At 48.2% G+C, this 14,674-nt stretch overlaps 1 protein-coding gene across 12 annotated transcripts in view; it reads right to left on the bottom strand.

Moving 5' to 3' along the window:
* Window positions 1-14,674, bottom strand: part of CADPS (calcium dependent secretion activator) — a 221,040-nt gene that overhangs the window by 140,439 nt on the left and 65,927 nt on the right. The gene's annotated exons all lie outside the window — the stretch shown is intronic.

Here is a 14,674-nt window from a genome sequence, read left to right as displayed (position 1 = left end):
TCACCAAGCCCTGCTTGCCACCCAGAAAAAGACAGAAGGCGGCTCAGCGGAAGTGCACAGCAATAACATTTGCCTGTTTTCTTTCCCTTTTCCCCCATATTGCTGCATCCCTGTGCTACCACCCAATTCGTGCAATTGGATTTCCTGCAGCATTCAGCAGAGATTTTCTTTTCTTTTTTTTTTTTTTTTTTTCCCAACACACTACCCACAACCCTGTGGTTCAGTGTTTGGCAGCTGCCTGGCCCCGAAATGTCTTCTGAGGGTAAAATGTTGTTTCTGCCAGTTAAGCAAGCAATTACACCACACACGGAAGAGGCATGGGGACTGCTGTGAACAGTTTCCCATTGGCAGGACTGCGGGCAGATCTGTTATTTTTAGTGGGAATACACAGACATAAATTATAGAACAATAAAAAAGCACAAAATCAAACTAGCCCCCGAAGAAGTCGATAGCTGCTGTAATGAGGTGGCAATTTAATAGCTGCTTTCCAGACTCTAACCACTCTTTAGACTCCTTCAGGGTCATTTTGGCCACGCACAAGGCTAGAAACATGCGGCAGCGGTGTGGTCACTGCACCGCTCCACCCATGAGGCACAAAACCAAGCTCAGCCTGGTGCAAAACCTCACGGATTTGGTTCACCTCCTCAAGCAAACGTGACTTCAGGTGGGAGGGCTGGCTCCTCCATCCAAATCCTGCCTTCATTTGCAAAGTATCAGCTCCTTCTGGCTACCAGCAAATGCAATTGCCACAAGCTACTGTAGGTCAGCTCTCCTGCCGACTGCTACACATAAATGAGCTTTATTCGCTGGCGTGGGGTTGTGTTAACCACCTCTCTGGGTTTTATCCTCCTCTGGAGACAAACCGCTTGACAAAAGAAAGGCTTGGCTGGTGCAGTGCAGTCTGGAAAGTTACAGCTACAGCGACGACTAAACTTTCAATTCTCAGCCTGACGAACGATGAGCTCGTTTGTTAGCACTCCCTGGATGGGCTGAAATATGCCGCTTTCTCCCAGATCTACCGCTTTCCGTGGCATCTTCTCGGTTGTCTGCCTGCGCATCCCGTGTCTCCCCTCTCTCACACATGCTCATGTAGCTCTGCGCCCGTGCAGGCGTATTGCTTCCCCACCGATGATTTTCCAGAGACCCAACATTCCTTATGGCTGAGATTGAGGGAAAGTCTGGTTTTGATTAGTTTTTGAAAGCCTCCGCTACTGATTCAATTCAAGCAGGAAAACTACAAAGTGTCCTGACCGTGATCCAAATCCACTGAAGTTTCAGCGATCTCTGCTGTGGCCACCCAGGTTTTGTTCACACCAGGCGCACCACGTAACCTGCTGCCTTCACCTTTATATTCCTGATCCCCAAACCAGTACAGAGCCATGGACCACCAACACCTTTTGGGATCAGCTGCCCCCATTAATTTCTCCATGAACAAATGCATCACACAACTGATCTCCACCAACGTGCAAGTATCTCTCAGAGCTGCTTCATTAAGGGTAGGGAATGTACAGTCCCAGATTTCCATTTCATTGCAACTCTGAAAGAGGGGGCATTATTTGAATTAAACCCGAGCTACAGTAATTGAGGTTAATCACACGCTACCCAAAATAACTCATGTGCTAAATTTAGAAATCAAGGATGCTGCTCTGGAGGAGAGCTGTTTTTGCGATATGATAATGAGCCAGCAAACTGCCTTACACTTTCTGCACTATCTTGATTTTGCAGATGTTTTCCAGTGAGGCTACAGGTGTCAAAAACCACGTCAAGGAAATATCTGACTGCAGAAGATTATTTTTCTTAGGAGGCAACAAGCACCCTTGGCAGCCTCCTTGGTTGTGGTCAGTGGGTAAGATACTCCTTTTCAGGGCTATATACTGCTCTGCTTCCCAAGGTTAATTAGCGATGACAAGTCAGGTAACCTGGTATTTAAAGGAAACAAAAAAATCTTTCCAGGCCTTATTTTCAAAGACTGCATGATAGCTCCATGGTAAGACCTGATCTTTGGGAAAGCAATCACTGCTGTGGCCAGCAGAACGGTTTCTTCTTGCTATCTACAGAACAGCACTAATGAGGCAGCCCCTGCCTGCAGTCCCTGCGTCCTCCTGGCACGTTCCGGCAGATCTCTTGTGCCTAAGAGCAGCAGCCCAACAGCTCAGCCACTTACTGCTCCTGAGCTTGGGAAGGGCACCTGCTGCCGTCAAAGCAAGCCGAGTACGTTTTACACAGTCATAACACTATATAGGGCCATTAAGAGAGTCATGCTGGTGCTCATAAAATATACTTTGCTTGTGAAATAAAGTAAGAGGCAAACGTAAGGCATGCTACCTAAGCAAGACCAAACATCCAAGTAAGGCAACACAGATCCCAATATCGTTAAAACTCAATTTCTTAACTAGAGAATCAGATATTTATTTTCTGCTGTATGCATGCCCACTTTATATTCACATACTTGACAGCCAAATATATAAATGATTTACAAAGTCAAAGAGAAATTGAATTAGTTTTGTTCTGCATTATGACTATGTTATGGGTGTGCTATGAATAAAGCAAAGATATAAATCATAAGGTTGCCCCAGTCAATTAAATATGAAAAGTATTATAAATTTCAGTATATATATGATTTGTCATATGCACTGGGCTTTTCTTCAGCAGCATGCCACAAATATATGACGTATATAATTTGCAATTCTCAACTGATCATTACCCAACTGCCTGCTGGTAAATTAGATGTTTTCATACGTCTACCCGCATACGACATTAGTTCTCTCTGCTTGCCCTGCAGAGATTATCTATGTTGGTGTAACAATTGCTAAAGTAAAAGAATAAAAATTTTTAAAATTATGTATATCAGATTCTGAGTGGAGCCCCAAACTGACTAGCATGGCAGCCAGCCCATCGCTGAAGGCATTGCAGGACATGTGCCTACTTTAACCCCTGGAGACCATTCCACTGCAAGAAGACGACCTTGCAGAAGACAGGGGGTTTTTACATACAAACTGCTAATAAGGAATAATTTTTAATGGGCACTAATAAATGAAAGAGGTTAAAAATGTTCATCATGCGAGTTTGACAGTTTTAATCACCAGTAAGAACCAGCCACTGGTCTGCAGAAGCAATCCTTTGCTTCCACAACCCTGAAACAAATTCACTGTGAGACTTGTCCTCATGTTATCCCAGAGGGATGGAAGACAATCTCTCTACACCTTCGAAGGGCAGAAGCAAACCAACCAACCTAATTAAGTCATAAGATCTTCAATGAGATGCATAGGCACCTACCAAATCCACGCCTAAACTATTTGGTTGGTGTGTCAGACACTCCCACTGTATTGCCCAAGCTGAGCTTTGTAGTATTTAAAGCCAGGAGCCCAGGCTTACCTCCACTCACCCTGGGAAACACCGGAGGCAGTTCAAGCACATGAACAGCGTTAAGGGACACTTTAAATTCCCGGGTTTTTGCAGTCAAAGTGTTGTAGATTTAAAGCTCCAGCTTCAGTTTATCACAGCTTAAAGCCAAACCATTTACAATCACAGCCCCGGCTCCAAACGTGATGCTGGGGTGGTGCAGGCTGCCCTCCTCTTCCCTTCTTCGTTAGCCCCAAAGCAGTTTTGCTCAGATGAACACCTCAGACTGACCCACCTGCCTGGGGACCGAGCAGGGTACGGCCCTCATGCCATCGGCCGCAGAGAGAGGGCTGCAGCTGGGATAACCCCCCCAGCCTGGGGATGATGCCGGTGGCACCAGTGACACGCCGTACATGGCACTCAGCCGGTCGGTAAGAGAAGAGTGGGTCTGGATGTGCCACCGAACACTTATTGATGGGGCACGCTCCCAAAAGACATGTGTGAGTTAAACACGATGCGGATCTATATCTAGGCTCTGAGCTCAGCACTGTTGGAAAGAACGTTGTTGTAAGCTATGAGGGTTTATAATGAAATAATGTTGTTGTAAGCTACAAGGATTTATAATGACAGGATGCCGCATAGAGATACAACCTTCAATGATCAGCGTAGCACTTATGCAACATGCCGTGGACATGACAGGTATTGTCAGTATAATTGTCATCAGCCCCAGCCAGAAACCACTGGGACCATTTAACAGTTTAATCCCTCCCTGACAGTCACTGCTAATGCTGATCCCCGCTTCCCAGCAAGGGCAGCAAGTGTCACAACATCCCCATTTCTGAAGCGTAACCGAGGCTTGTCTGAAAGTATCTCCCCTCCCTTTGAGAAAGGTTATAACGTGGTGGTGAATCCAGCCGCGCTCCTGCAGAGGACAAGCCATTTGCAACAGGGTTCTGGAAAACCACATTTTAAATGCTCTGGCAATGCGAACGCTGAGCCGCAGCAACCTGCTTTGTGCTGCATCGGGAACGGAAGCAAACCTGGCTCTGCACCTTCTGGAAATGAAAGCGTTTAGTCCAGGTCTCCATGAAATCCACAGCCACTGCCTGTGCCGGTTTTCCGCCGTGGCAGTGTTGGCACCGGGGGACGGGCGATCCCTCCTGCACAGCCAAAGGCAGGCGCAGACGGGCTGCGACTGAGCAGGGACCACCCTGGCTGGGGGCACTGTCAGCGGTCTCCAACATTAATTTTCTCCATCCCTGTGTCTAGCACACCACCACACAGCTGGGGGGGGGGTCTGAAAATCCCACTTTGTGAATTGTTTTCCCTAGGTGGAGGACAAGGACAAAAGCTGTGACCCACTCATGTCCCTCCTAAGCCTGGCTTAAGTCCTCCCAAAATGATTAGCGCAGCCAATACCTGTGTCATGTACAGTTATAAGTGCCAAAAACCTCAAAGAGAAAGTTTCAAGGCACTCATCCTTTGACATGCTGGGAGCTCTATGGCTCAGCAAATAGTTGATTAAGTATTTCAAAGCAAACATGCTGCATGTGAAGGCTGAACAAGATCACAATATGGGTGACAATTTTGCAGCTTTGATGTAGGGCTTTAGGAGAGATCTTTGTCTCATAAAAGGTAGTTTCACTTTGTGATGCACAGTGAGAGAAAATACTAAAAAATTCATAAGCCCCCATCAATTAATAATTAATCTATTAGTCCAGGCGTACTCACAACTCATGGCATCTGGCACCATGTTGTGCTCCAGCTGAAAGAAGCACGTGGCCCCCAAAGTGACTCCTTGCAGGGGAAGCCCTTGGTTTCATATTGGAAAACCACTGCTCTAGGAGATAAAGTGATGTGAGACAGGACAGAATGGCACCATGAACTGCACACGGCTTCCTGAGACACATTCCATTCCACCGTCACGGATTGATCCGTAGCATCCTTTCCCCACTAACAGCAAATACTCTTCTCTACGAGTGGCAAAGGGCAGAGCGAGGAAGGCAGCCCGGCGCTCGAGGCCCCGACCTCTGCCCACATGTCTGAACCAGAAATCAGAGGAGGATCTGAACATCCCTCCCTCGACCGCAGGTGGGATGCTGACCTCCCTTTTAAATTGGGAACGCGAACGATGCTAAGCTGCCTCCATAGGGAAAGTCACTAATGCCCTAGGCAACATGTTAATCCTCCGAGCAGCAAATTGCAACCCATGGACCACTGGCTGCCTTGGGATCTGAAATGGGAGCAAGGAAGAGGAAGCAAGGACAGCTTCCCTGGGTTACACACCTCCCCGTGTCAGCCAAACCGGCAGCATCAGCACAGCCCGACCGTGGATTCAGCAATTGTCATTCATGTGGTTCGAGAGAGGATTTTGGAAGGGCTGGAGGGAACGAGCAGGACACATCCTCTCCATCAGCTCTCCAGATTGCAGTGCTGTACTGTCCCCATGCATCCCAGGAGGACCGCTCTCCTGGTGCCACTGCACGACAGGCATGCTCCAGGCCACCTCTCTTCTGGCCAGTCAGACTTCCCCAAATCAGTCTTTTAGGCTCAGAGTCATGCAGAGTATTTCTAGCACAACGTAAAATTCCCCTTAACTCAAGGAATTACAATCTGCACCTATTACTTCACCAAATTATTCTTTTTCCCTCCTATCGGCCCCAGCTCCTCACACAGCCCCAGGGCACCAGCATCCCAAAAGGTGACAAACCCGCTCTCCTGGAGAAGAGCCCACACCATTTTGCTCCTGTGTAGGTAAAATCAGCCCTGCTGCAGGAATTCAATCGCTTCCAACTGCGGCTGCACATTGTCAGTTGTTTGCTGTGGATGGGTGCCCGCTCCTGTTATCGTGGCAAGCTCCTGGGTTATCTAATGAACCACTGCTGCCAAGAGAGAGCAGTCAGGGGGTCCTGGGGGGCGTGATTTAAAACAGCAGGAAGGACTTGGATAATTCAGTAAGGGCTGATGCTTCCCTCTAAGAGAAATCTTATTTCACGGTTCACAAACCATAGGGTTGTGCTAGACTCGTCAGTGAAAATATTCCCCAGGATGTACAGTGGCCCTTCCTTGCCCGAGCGCTGAATCTTACAACACTGCAATAAATCTCAGTGCTTCAACGGCTCTCGCCCATCACATCCACCGGCAGACTCTGGGACCGCGCCTGCTTCACCAGGCGAGGTCAAAAGATCCACCCTCATATTAACTCCAGTCTAAATGCTGCCTTTGGGACAGCTGTTTATCCCACAAGCTGAGCTGGTTTCCAACATATTTCAGAGGACCACTGGCAGCACGTGCAGGCAGAGGTTTCTCATGCCCTCCTTGCTGCCAGTAGCAGCACCCACGGGTTCCCACTGCTCGTCTGCAGAGTGCTGATGAATCAACCAGCACATGCCAGTGGCATGGCAAGGGCAGGCACAAATCCTGTTTAGGAGAAGTGGACATCCTCCCGTGCCATCCCAGTTACCGACCTGCTTACCACCATACCCCCCCTTGCAGCTTTGCAAGGCTGCGCCACGGGGCTGAGGAAAGCTGAGACAAGCAAATGCAGCACGCGGCTTTCCAGCAGGTTGTGCAAAGATACCTCCAGATTTATGCGTAATGATAAATCAAAGTAAATGAAAAACCAGATTCAGCAAAACGGGAAGGAGAAGAAAAAGCGCTGCCTGCCTTTGCAAATGTTTTGCAAGCTGTTAAGAATAGGGATGGTGGAACACTTCCACTCGAAAGGCATGTCCTTTCCATCTGTGGCCAGAGAACTTCTGAACCCTGCAAATCCCTCTGCAAGATCATCCGTGCGAGGTGTACAACACTGAAAGGGCTTAAAAACTAAGCTGTCCAGAGGCTCTGACCTCTGAGCATGCCTTAATACCCTCTTCTTATGGCATTGCATAAGGATGCTTGAAGGCATGTGGGCAGCATACGCTGAGCTACGGCACCACGAAAGAAACTGGAACTCTGGCTGATTGATGCAGCCCGCGGTAGATCACTACATTTAGCTTGCTTGTGTTTCCTTACAGCTTATCATATGCTGAATTTCACATCAGTTAACAGGAAGAGAATCACCTGAATTTCCTGCACATGACAACAAACTACTATACAGTTCCAAGTAATTTCTACAGCTAGAATTAGCTGCAATTAACTCATCCCAATCATCATGGAAGGAAGATCTACATATCCTCAAATGCTCATCTTTTGATTAAAAGCTTAATGGTAGATACACTTGTCACATAACTCAGAATGGGCTTTGGCCTTTGGAAGTAAAGCAACTTGCATGAGGACCTCATTCAGCAAAACTGCAGTACCTTGACACTCAGCAGGATTTAAGGTGACGGAATAAGACTTGGGAACATCTCCAGTGGTAACTATGCAGTGGCCAGGGCTGGGACGAGGCTTTTGCACAGGAACTCATGCCACCTTTGAAAGTTTCCCGCTCTGTGCTGAAATGTGCTTGGGGCCAGGGTCTCAATTCCTGTTGATTCAAGCAGACAACTCAGATTTTTCTTGCTCCTTCATCACCATATTGAGGGAATTTCAACTGAACTCCATGGCTGCGGCACCTGAAAGGCTTCCACAAACACAAGGCGGCACCTTCTGATGGGCTTCACAGAGTCACAGCGGATTTACGCATTTCGTCAAAACCTCCACTTGCTGGTGCTTGGCAGAGGTGGGTATTTGGGGACAAGAAGGTGTCCTGAGGGGACAGGACAGGACTGCTCCTGTAGGGAGAAGTCCTTTTGAACCAGAGGCGTTGGGTTCCCTGGCTGTGCCGTGCAGCTCTCCCCATGGAGGTCTCTGTGTAGCTGGCTCCCCGGCCAAGCAAGCTTCGTTCCCAGCTCTGATGACAGCTCGGGGATCAGGCCTGAGCCGTGAATTTAAAATTCCCTAGCCGGCCTCCTTGTTGACACAAAATCAGATATCCTTCAGGGGCTGAGACCAGGCAGTAAAACAAAGACTGAAGTTCCTCTGCTGCGACCAGCATCATGCTTGGTAGAGATGATGATACAGGTGAACATGTAGATAACAGAAGCTACAGATCATCATGTGAATGATGATCACTTCTATTCATTAAAAATAGCTAACAAAACTGAAAGAAAAACCATAGTCAGAGAGAAACCTGCCTGCCACAGAGATGTAGCTTGAAATTGGATGGCTCTTCTCCAAAATAAATACTCGTGGTATGTCAGTGCATACTTTGGAGTTTGAACTGCAACACTGGTTCTTGCAGTAGCACGGTGGTAGATGCTTTTCTGCAGAAGCTCTGAGTGAAGAACCAGCAAAGCAGAGACTTTGGCCGTGAAGAGCAAGGCTTTGGTTCCCTTTTATGCTAAACAACCGGCTATCAGCAGAAAAGGAAGAGAAGGAGCATAAAGGGAAGGTTACAGTTCCCAGTTTTTCAAGGACTAAGATAGCAAAAATTGCAGTGCTGCCTGTTACAGTTCGGTTTGGTATGCGTGAAGTTTAGATTTATCACAGCCAGAGACCTAAAGAGACTTGTTCTCCTGAACAAGGCTGATGTCTTTCACACTGGTTTGATGCAGCAAACTTTCTCATGAGGTCAGGGAGAAAGCAGTTAGGAGAATTAAGCCTCTAGGCAGCAAATCCTCAGCATGCAAAGAGGTTGCTACATGTTTTCAGCGGACGGCATCCTAGGGGAGCTGAAGTTGCTCATCCCACCCCTGACTAGGACCACACTTCTCCAGAAATCTCTGTATAGGTTGCCATTCGACCCCCTTCCTACAGCAATGGAGAACTGGAAGGGAACTACCCTTAGCAGACGCAGCTATTTTCAGGCCCTCTGGGTTGCACCCAACATCCCACTAATTGGTATCAATTTATCAAAAACCAGAGCAGAAACATCACATCTATAAGTCCCTTTGGTCAATACATAACAACAACAACAATTATTAATGATTAATAAGCAATCATTATTATTACACTAAATTACTATATTATGCTAATCAAAAGGTCAATTTCTTGCCTTTCTTAGAACAGTGCCCTGACAGTTGTGCTCTGAGTCATTCAAAGGTTTCAGAGAAATTTACCTCTTGGGGAATTTCCTGGGTTTAAATGGCAGCAATACCCTTAGCCATACCAATCCTATCTAATTTATTGCTGCATTTCGGAAAAGCCACTTCTTTTTAAAATATTAGCATTCAACAACATGAAAAAACCCCATAAGGAGTAGGGATTGGAATCCTAGCTCCACTAATTGGGAGCATCTGCCATCTCTTTTACAGCCTGATCCCCTCCAACAGGACCTATTCTGCCCCTGAAGAACCAGTGGCCTAAAATGGATGTATGGCACCTCTGAGAAGGGCCACGTGGAGCCGCAAGCTGTCGTGTGGGATTTAATCCTGCACAATACCCTTGCAAGATGCTCTGGCACCTGCATTAAGATCAAGGATGTGAGAAGAATTGAAGCAGACACAGAAAAGCAGTGGGAAACGTAGCTATGAAGAAACAAACACAGGGAGCAAAAACGTGACACTTTTAAAAGCAGCTAGTCTGTAAGGTGAGAGAAGGAGGAGTTCAGTACAAGGTACCACGGAGGGGGAGATCTTAGCAGATGGGGCAAGTCCTCCCATGGGGTACGCCGTCCTCGTTACTTTACTGGTGAGGACGGTCAGCCTAGCAAGCCATCTACACAACATGGAAAATGCTGTTATGCGTCCATATAAAATGTAAGATAAATAATTTATGTGTACAGATACTATAACAACTACAGAAGAAGATGCTTCAGCTGGAAGCAGCAGCTCCTGCACTAGCTTTACTCTAACTAGCTCAAACCACGGCAGTTGTGAAGCTGGGACACAGACTGGGCATTGCACCGTCCCGCCCTGAATCCGGGCTCGGTGCGTGCCTGGCTGACCCCCGACAGCCCTCCCACCGGCTGAGCGAGCCGTGCCGATGCTCACCGGCATCGCCTGGGGTGCGGGTGCACCCCAAAAAGGACAGGGCACTGCTCCCCGGGGAGATACACCCCAACAGCAACTCCCCACCGCGGTCCAGACGGTGCTTTGCGCTTCCCTCCTTTCCTGCCCTTGGAGGCTGCTGCCCCAGCTAGAGGCTGCTGCCGTAGGCTGGCACCTCGCGGATTTTTTAGGCACTGATGAACCTGTGTGCTAGACGAGGCTCCCAGGCAGCTCCGCAGAACAGCCTCATGGCAGATGCCGCTGGGGACCTGCCCTCGGAGCTGCCGGGAGAGGCACTCCTCTGCCTCCCGGCCCCGCGGAGACTCGCTCAGGGCATCTGCGAACGGAGCAGCCCCAGCTGAGAGCCAGGCAGATACAAAGCTGAGATGTTCGGTCTTTTACCCTTCACTACATAAACCCTGCAGGAGACCCGCCAAGACAAATATCTGTATCTGCTGGGCACAAACCGCACACAGCCCTGCCCGGGCAGGGGAGTACGGGCAGTGGGCATCCCCCTACAAGAACAGGGATGGGCTTTCGGGGTCTGGGGCTTCAAAGTCACTGAAAATGGTACAGTTTAAAATTCCTCCTCGGCTACGAGCCATCACCTTCCACATCTCATATTGATGTTCAGGAGTGCGGCAATAATACATACATGCACTGTCACGAGTGTTGAGTCTTCACCATGTTATCACGCTGAGAACAATAAACATTTTCTTTTCTTCTTGTCGGGGAGCCAAATGAATCCTAACGGCTTTCCCGACCATAACACACAGAGACCGCTGGCTACAGACCTCTATTTCTAACACGTCAGCTGTAAAAGGCAACAGTCTTTAGATAAGAGAGCACCAATGCTTTGGGGGCTCCCACCAGACCCAGTGCGCAGCAGCGAGAACAATTACTTTTTTCCAGAACGTGTATCGCACGTAATAGAAAATATTAACTCATGTTACAAATATTTATAAAAAGTCAGACATAATGAAGCAATTTGCAATTGAAAATTAACAATCTAAACATTCAGTGTAGACAGACAGCATTAAATATAACTGCAGTTAATGTGAGCTGATTTAAATAGAGATAATACAGCAGCAACAGAAAAAGGCAGTCAATCACATTCCCTGTCATTAACATCCTTCTCCATGTGGAATATTATTATATGAAGCTTTCGAGCTGCTCTGCTCTCCCGGTGGGTGCAGGAGAGCCGTTTGCTGCAGCCTGCTCTGGCCGGAGTGGAGGGATGAGGCGTCTGTCTGTCCACCACTGTCCGTCTGTCCATCACCACCTGCCTGAGGCTGCACAGGCCACCCTGCACACCTCAGCCCCAGACAGCGATCACCACGAGATGGCGAATGGAGTCAGCTTGCTATCGAGCATTTTACGACACTGTCTGCAACCCCACACAAGCTCGTTCTTTGCAGACGCTGCGTGTGACATGGACCCCAACATGTTGTATACGGGGGGACCAAGGCAGAAAAGAGTCCGGTGCCACCCTGCGAGTCTTGCACTGTGTTCATAAAAGCACCGCTAGCTTTTCTCCAGTCGCCCTCCAGGCTTCACCCACTGCCTCTTAATTATCTTTCCCTAGAGCTCGGCTGGAGCCTCCAGGCAGAGCCTTTCCATCCCCATAGGATGGAGAGCTGTTTTTCACACCATTTCACTAATTATTCTTTGTATTTAAGGCCGAACAAAACACTAGTTGCCCAACACCTTCATCCCAACCCAGGCTAGACCACCTCAGCTTTGGCACATGCCAGGATGAAACACAGCTGGAGAAGAGGGAGAAGGACCCGCCACCCGTGAACGCTGGAGGGGCAGCCCACCCCAGGAGGGCAGGCAAGGACAGGGCTGGGATATGCCGGAGGAGATGGCACAGTCCTCCGTGGCAGAGTTCCACGAACAAAAGATGACTGATTTAAGGATGGGACATGGGATGGGTGGTGGGTCAAGCCTCACTGTAGCTGTATAGTAACTCTTCCAGACAGGTCCTCTGCAAGGAGCACTCCAATCTCCTGCTTTTTGAGGAAATACGGTTGATTTCGAACTATATTCAGCAAGGCATGACCTCTTTCCTTTGAAATTGTTACCAGGGCAGGAGGCTTTTGCTTACAGAGTTAGGGAAAATATATTGGACACTCTGAGAGTACGGCATTATAGTCTCTGCTATTGTTAAGGTCTCTTGGTGCTTTCTGAATGGCAGTGCATTGCAAAAATAAGGTGATAACCTGCTCTCTGATCCCATTTCATTTGTATTCTACCCTCAGTCTTCCCTTTAAGCTTCGACTGAGGGCAACACACTTCATATGCAGGAAGGGCATGCAAGAGAGTAGTGCAGAATATGCAGCTGGAATCCAGATGTGAGCCAGAGTGCAACTGTGACTGCAGGTCCACAGCGTCAGTACCTGCCTATCTCAGACAGCAGCTGCCGTTTTTTTTAGAAATTAAGAAAAAACCACCAATGAAGAGATTAAAGAGAAAAAGCAATGCTTGAAGCATTCTCATGGGATTCAGCTTTTTTTGCATTCTGCTCTGTAACCAGGTCAAAATTGCACTGCTAGAGCCACCCTGTTACTTCAAATGAAGGTACCATCAGATGCTACCGGCTATAAAACCACAGGAATATACACGTATGGAGCCTACAGCTGAAACTCTTCCCCTCTGTTTCTTATTATTAATCAAACAGATCTATGGAAATCAAGGGGAGGAAAGCAGTGCTCAGGGCACTGGAAAAAAATAATGCGTGCGTGCAGACACCCATGGGGTCAGATTGCTGCCCTGGCTGCATACTCGTGCAGAAGAGCAGCTCCCTCTGCGTCCCCCTCTCCCCCCAGCTGGAGTTATAGGGAAAAAACAACAGGAAAAAGCAGCCTCTTATGGGACTGATGGCCTAAATGCTGCGAACTGCTAAGGAAGGTGGAGAAGAGCGAAAGAGCTCTTGCTGGGAACTGTGACAGCTGGGAAATGCTCCGATACCTGCCTGTGCTGCTTCACAGATGCGAGGGAATCAACTGAGGATCATGCTGTGACCTTGCATGAAAGCTGAGGGAGTAAGTGAATCATTTGGCTTAGAGGCTGAGCAAAATCCACAACAGAGCCCACCCCCTCAAAAAGCATTCATTTTCAGCCAGTTTTCCTTACTAAGTTTTCTGCAATCTAAAACCCCTAAGCTGTTCTGTTTCTAAAATGCTCAGATCCATCTCAAACCCATTGTCTCACTCTTTTTTGGGGGGATTTAGAGTGGAGGATAAAATATTGCTGAAACGACTCAACCAGTTCCTTGAAAATATGAAAAATGCTTCATTCATCGCAAATCTGCATATATTACAAACCGCGTGCAGGCTCGCTCCGCAGGATGTGTTTGCTGAAAACCGAGAGATGTGAGATTGCCTCTTCCATATTCCACCGGCAGAAACCCAGCAATCCTCTCCCGTCTTCTCTGGAGCCATTTTCACACGTGGCCGAACACCTCCCAGTTGTGCCAGATGTGTGCTTTCCACCGTAGGTAAAATGAATGGAGCGGGAGAGAAAGCAGCCAGCTCAAGTTGCTGCCTCCTATGAGCAGGAGACCAGCTGAATAGGGAACAAGTACCTAAGCGCAGGGAGGGGAAAATGGGCAAAGTAGAAAATCCTTCTCTTTTAATTTATTTATTCTTCCTCTCCAGCTAAACCTGTTCGCCCAGCAGGCAAGGACAACTGCTGGCACTAAGGCAGAGGCAGCAGAGGCAACGCTCACTTGCAGTCCTGCTCGCAGAGCGCCTGGCTGCATTTGCACGCCCCGCCACGCTCACTGCCACCATTAGCAGGACAAACAGAAACCTGGCACGAACCTTTCACCGCTCCTTGCGAACCACCTTCTTTGCAGGCGCCCTCCAAAATCGGCACGGGGGACACCTCATGCAATAGCTGGTTTGCAAGGCTGGCACTGAAGTGAAGGTAATCACCTCCCGTTCCCACCCCAACCATCACGCAGAGTTATTCAGGTTTACACTGCTGGCAGCTTTCTTAACTGCACAATGACACACACTAAAAATATTTGCCATTTGGACTAGATTTCATGTTTAAAAATGTATAACAAATCATTACTTGCGCAGCACAAACCTTATAGTTTCTGCTTCAGAGCAGATGGGAATTTGTAACAAAGTTAATTTGGCAAAGCAGTGTCCCCTCATCTGCCATCACCTCATCTGCACTGCCATGCAGCACTGAGCGCTCCGCGCATCCCAGTCCTGCTTCCTAACCCGGGTATTTCCGTAGCAAAGGCTTTTGGCTGCAGGTGACCCGGGAACAGCTCCAATCTGCCTGGGTGCTGGGCTCCTTTTCGGGGCCCACCACAACTTTGCTGCAGACTAAAATGAAATAACCAGCCTAGACAAAGTTTGATTAAATAACGGAACTATTTTGATTCTATTTTCAGCAGTAACACT

This window comes from Buteo buteo, chromosome 21 (assembly GCF_964188355.1).
Source record: "Buteo buteo chromosome 21, bButBut1.hap1.1, whole genome shotgun sequence".
Lineage (NCBI taxonomy): Eukaryota > Metazoa > Chordata > Aves > Accipitriformes > Accipitridae > Buteo > Buteo buteo.
The sequence above is the reverse complement of the archived record's forward strand: the minus strand, read 5'-3'. Positions and strand labels throughout refer to the sequence as shown.